Source organism: Parus major, chromosome 5 (assembly GCF_001522545.3).
Source record: "Parus major isolate Abel chromosome 5, Parus_major1.1, whole genome shotgun sequence".
Taxonomy (NCBI): Eukaryota; Metazoa; Chordata; class Aves; order Passeriformes; family Paridae; genus Parus; species Parus major.
In genome coordinates this window covers 61,055,360-61,061,611 of record NC_031774.1, presented here as the reverse complement: position 1 = coordinate 61,061,611, position 6,252 = coordinate 61,055,360, and positions in this window count along the sequence as shown.

Sequence of the window (6,252 nt, the reverse complement as noted above, 5' to 3'; positions counted from 1 at the left end):
TTGACAATTCCCAGCAATGAATCTACCAGCAAATAGTGTGGAAAACCACCTCCCTGTGTTTGTTTTCCTGAACTTGATCCCATCTTTGTGCAATGACAGACCTTCTGTTTTCTGCTCCACAATAAAGGATGTGCAGACACCTGCAATTTAGTTTCATAACACTGCTCATTACATCCTATGTTTATCAGATCTCCCACTTAACCATTTCATCTAACAATAAATTCAGGCCACTTCAATCCTGCAGACCCTACAAATTCTCTCCAAGCACTAAGTCATTTCCAGAACTGATCTCTGAATCTAGCTATTCCATCCAAGTCCTTTTTGAGACACACTGACCTGAATTAATTAATTGAAAGATTATTTTGGGTGAGTTTGTAACAGTGGTTTCTTTGACAGGTTTCCAATACTTCCAGTATTCTTTTATCCTGTTCCTTTTGCATTCTAATGAGTGTTACTCCTTAGAAAGTATCTACATCTTAAGTCTTCAAGCATTCCCAGTGATACAAAGATCTTTTTTTCTGGGTTATTACAGTTAATTTAGAGCCTAGCCAGGAGTATTAATTGCTCCATTTAATTCCTCTGTGCAAATTACTTTGCATATGTCAAAACTGAATTTTTCCCATCATCTCATTCTCCATTCACACCACCATCTTTTTGTACCCTTTGAAGATCATCACAGGCACCTATGGTCTTGACAAACCTAAATAATTTTTGTGCCATTTACATCTCTTGCTGAGCCTTATCCATTTTCTCATGCAAAATAGGTGTGTGTCTGTGTGTATGGTTTTTGTATGTAAATTAAGGATTAAATTCTCTTTTAGGAATTTAGATATCTCACTCCCCAGACTTTCTGCTATGGCCACAGTTTCCCTGTCCAATTCAAGATCAAGAGTAGTCTAGCGACCAGATGTGAAATGGAAAAGAAGATTCAAGCTGTTGGGTGTCAGGTGTCCTTCTTTTTGTCCCGTCTCACCTATAGAATTTTTCACCATTAGTTTCGGGAAAACCTGACTGCTGGTACTTATTGGGTGCTTGAGAAGATAGGCCCAGGGGGAAGGGGGGCAGGTAAAAGGGAGGGCGTGGGCAGCTGGGGACTGGCTGCTTTCTTGGGCTTCAAAGCAGGACCAACTCGGAGCTGTGGTTGCTTGGGGAGAGGAATTTGCCATCACCCAGACAGAGCTGCTGCTGCTTCTCCTTCTCCCCTCTTTGTTGGTGGCCTCGCACCCCCTGTCCTGCCGGGACGGGACGTGTGGCAGTGCCAGGTATCGCCATGGAGCTGCTGATCCACCTCATCCACTGGCCCAGGATCTCAGCTCATCCCTGCTGTTCCACCTCAGCTCATCCCTGCTGTTCCAGCCGAGTGTTCCTCACAGCCCTGCAGGAGCACCGGCACTGCCCGAGGGGTTTGTGAAAACAAAGCCTCTCCTCCATCCCTTCCTGTCTCAGCCCAGAAAGCTGTCCCGGGGTCCCTGGTTCTGTGTTCTTGTTAATGCTGTAGTTATTGTTGTGTGTTTGCCTGGTTATAAATACCAGTAAAGAACTGTTATTCCTATCCCCAGAGCTCTTCCTAAAGGCCCCTTGATTTCAAAATTATAATAATTCGGAGGGAGGGGGTCTACATTCTTTCATCCCAAGGGAGGCTCCTGCCCTCCCTAGCAGACACCTGTCTTGTAGAACGGAGACAAGCAGCAATTTCCTCAGTCTAATCGTATATTGCATAATGAAGTCTCTTACGTTCTTTTCAAACTCTTGCCTTTGTTCAGTAAGTGTCCTTCATCTTTCTGAAAGGAAATGCAAAGAATATATATTTTCTCATTATTACCCCCAATTGACTATTTTATGTATAACTGCCACTTCTTCCTATTTCTCTTCCTCAGTAGTGCCCATTCCCATAATCAAATTTGACATAGGCCACGTGCCCTAACACATTTATGGCAGAGACAGATGAGACCGGTGTGAGTTTGGGATCCAGCCCTACTTTTACCCTGTTTTCTTCCCGTATACACAGATCATTTGTTCTTCCTTGCTCTTGCAAGAGAGACAGGTGTGAAATCCAAGACAGCTGAAGATGTTAGAATCAGAGAATGCATTAAGGACTGAAAACCATCGGTTTTATCTATGTAGTAAAGAGGAAAGCACTGTTCCTAGGGTAGCAGCTTCAGTCTCCCTGAGCTTTAATCATCTCAACTTTCACCACTAGTTTCAAATGAACTGCCGCCTAAAATGCTATGAGCACATTATGTCTGCAGGGAGTATAATTTCTTTGAAATAAGAGATTCTGGACAGAGAAATGCTTCCCTTGCCATCAGTCCCCCTATTAGGATAAAAACCTCTAAAGTTCCACATTTATTTTGGGGTCCAAAGTACTCCAGGGGACTCATGGCTATAGGTTTTTTTGATGTGTATTTTCCATTATTCATTAAATGCCTTTCAGTAGTGTCCAGTATAACTTTCTCCATAATTTTCCCAGGAACTGAGGTTAGATTAGCATGTCTAGTTTCCTGGATCCTCCTTCAAGCCTTTCTTGTAAACGGAATTAACATTGTTTACCTTTCACTCAGCAGGAATCTCCCCATACTCCTAAGACCTATGGTAGATTAATTTATCAATTTTTGTTTATTTATTTATATTTATTTCAGGAGATTTTTCAGAGAAAAAAAATAATTATTTCAATGTGATTTATTCCAGAATCCTCCTACACTTAAGATGCTTCTACTTTTATTCACCCTCACCGTTGCTTCTGGAAGTAGTGCTTTCAATTGGCTCATGTCACCACATACAAACTCACTTGAAATGTTAGGCCATGTTTGAAGATTCTTTCTGAAACTTGAAATTAGACATTGGTCACAAAAAGGTGATTTTTGGGGGGGTCTGTTTTAATTAATTTGAAGAAACTAATGCTTTCCTTCATTTTGTAATATATTATTATATCAGAACCTTTATGTATTTGCCAATACATGGAGTCAGATCCCAAGCTCTTTGTAGCTGCCTGTTCTCTAGTACTGAGATGGCAGAGAAACACACAATATTACTTCACCATTTTCTCCTCCTCATAAATGTAAGCAAAGGGTCAATTTTTAAAGTGGCTTAACCTCTTTTGTCAGGTAGACCGATTAGAGGGCTTAGCTCCCATCCTGACATTGTCATAACAATTCCTCCCATAACCTCTTGGTGACTCGATCCTCAAAATTGTTTAAAATCCTGTTTCCTGTCAGACTACATTTACGGTCTAAACAGGGTCTCTGTTCTCAAGACCAGGCGTATTCAGAGGGTGAAGGAAATAATCTAGGATTCATTAATTTTTGAATGCTTAATGCGAAAACCTCTTCTCAAGGCTGAATAGAGCACTTGTGCAAATCTGCTGCAGAAGGTAATTTTCTGCCTCTGTAAATTGGTGTGAAAGAAAGAGATCTTTGTGTAAATTGACATGGAAAAAGAAGTCACTGCACAAGATCACAGGCCCAGTATAAGCCAGGATGTGGCTTACACATCACAGCTCATTCGTGTACATTCTTCCCGCTCAGACAGCTGCACTTAATAAGCTGAATACAAGAGACAGCAGCTCATAGCTTGTCTCTAGGTAACATGAAAATTCCCATCCTTTCTGTTCTTTTCTCCATCTTTGTGGTTATTTATACACAGTTACCTGTATTGCATGCAGAACAGTCTATTATTATTGCAGCCAACTCCAATTGTGGGATATTGAGGAAATTCAAGCATGAACTACAGTCCTGTTCTTCTACTTGCTGCACAAGTACAGACCAGAAAGGATTCTGCTCAGAAACATCAGCGCAGATGTTCACTATGAGAATAAGGGCAGTGGAGCAGACAGACAAACATGGGGAAACAATGAAACAACGAGTCAAGAAAAGGGCGAGTTTATGTCTTTTCTACATTGTGCTGACTGGCTATCTAGGTCACAGAATCTTACCTCACTTTCAAGTACCTGTAGGCTTAGGTTGTCCATTAGCAGCCTTGCCACCCAACTAATCAAACCCAGCTCCCTCCACTGCTCTTTCATGTTCCATATGTTCAACCCCACCTTGGAACCCGTTTATTACACTCTCCCCAGTTCCTTGATAAGTTTTTCATCCTGGGAGCCACACACCTGTGGATGCTCATGAGATGCAGTACTGGACAGAAGGGTGTGCTACCTGCCTTGGACCTGCTGACAGTACTTCTGCTAAAGCAGCCTGGGATGTGGCAGCTGTCCATCCAGAGTTCCAGGTCTGTGAAAAATGATGGTTGTACAGACACATGGTGACTTAGAAAAATTGCTGTCACAGCTCAACTGGTTAAGAAACAGGTTGCACCAAATTTGGGCAGAGCAGGTGTGACGAGGCCTGGCAAACAGTACAGAGCTCAGGGCATGTTAGTAGCAAAAGCAATGCCATGCTACAGGGCTACATGGTTATAATATGACACACATATAGGTATGAAATTTCCTTTCTTCCTTCCCATCCATCTCCATCTTTCTCAATCCTATGACTCTCCCCCAGTGGAGTATTTTTCAAGGGAAAGGTGTTAGAAAACGTTTAGACAAATATTTCAGAGACAAAGCTGTATGTGTTTTTGTGACACTGATTTCCTTGCTCTTTGCTACCTGAGCCAAAGCGAAAGTATGGGTGTAATGGCCACAGGGCAAAGCCTTTAGTCAGCAGGGTCTGAAAGGTGACCTGGTCACTGCTGCGATATGTGCTTTGTCATGTATTCAATACACCTTTGAAATTAATAACCCTGCAGCACAGTAAAGCTGCACATTTGTTTTACAAAAGTAAATAACAGCTATGAATCTTCTCTGGAGCATGTTTTACTGAAGCCATAAAATGCTGCGACACAGTCTGCTTCAGAGCAAACTCAAGATAACGCCAAATACCCCTTTAAACTGTAGAGCCCGAGCCCTGAGCACCACTATGCCAGGCAGCCACAGTGCAGGATTGCCATCTGCAGGGCAGCCGGGCATCTGGCTCCCTGGAGGCTGGCAGGCTCCTGATCCCCATGGATATCTTTCAGAAATATTTCTCTTGTTCTTGCAGTGTCTAAGTGTTCAAATGCCTGGAAGGATTCCCAGGTTTTATGCCTGTATTGTCCCTATAAAAATGCTTGTTTTCTTTTAGTTGGAAGTGACATAAATTCATAGACTTGTGTGGGAAGGGACCTTCTAGACCACTTAGTTACAACTCCTCTCTTAGTTCCAACCTAAACCAGGCTGCTCCAAGCCCCATCCAACCTGGCCTTGAACACTTCCAGTGATGGGGCAGTCACAGCTTCTCTGGGCAACCTGTGCTGGGGCCTCCCCACCACCACAGGGAAGGATTTCTCCCCAATATCTCATAGGCCACATGCAGAAACAGACATACAGTTTGCAGCCATAGATTTACAAGACACTATTAGCATATGTAGCATGGAAAAACAGACTTCTTATTTCTTAAGGTTTCAGTGACTTACTTGAGTGCACAGCCTTGTTTCAGCAGAAAATGCATGCAAGGGAAGCATTAGAAAAAGACAGGAAATGTAAAGGAATCTGTGAAATCATGAATGATCTGAAGATTTGAGGTTCTCATTGTTGAAAAATAGATTGAGAGAATGAGGAATTATTATGGAATTATTAAGGGCCATTTTCCCCACTTGGTCCTTTCCATTAAATGCATTTACATGAGCACACCCAGCATCACAGACCCACACTGCTGAGAGACGAACTATTAGGCAACACAAATCCTCACACAGGTGTTTCAGTTCCTCTCTGATGAAATCAAAAAGAAAAAGTACATGACATCAGTTATAAACGTTTATAAAGGTTATAAAATGTCATTTACATTTACTTTTTATTAGCACCTGCAATGTGAAATAAGATGAGAAAAATGGGGACAGAATTTTTCAATGCTGGAAGGAGAGGATGGAAACAAAAATCACTCCATGAAGAAATAAAGAGAAGAGCAGAAAGTGCTGGACTGAAAGACAAAAGATTAAACAAGCAGCAGTTGCACTTGAGAGGTGGCAAAAATCGACCATGCATATGGTGTGCTGTCTTCACATGGAGGTCAGCATTCCACAAAAAAAACAAAAACAAAAAAACATATATTAACGCAGAAACCAAATTTAGGAACGTTTTACTTAGGAGCAATTGCATATCCCTACAGAAAAACACACCCATGAAAACTAGTGAGTAACAGTAGCAGGGACTGGCGGTGATTTTACTTTGCACCTCTCAACCCATGAACTTCCCTGTTCTAGATTTTTTAATATGAAAGT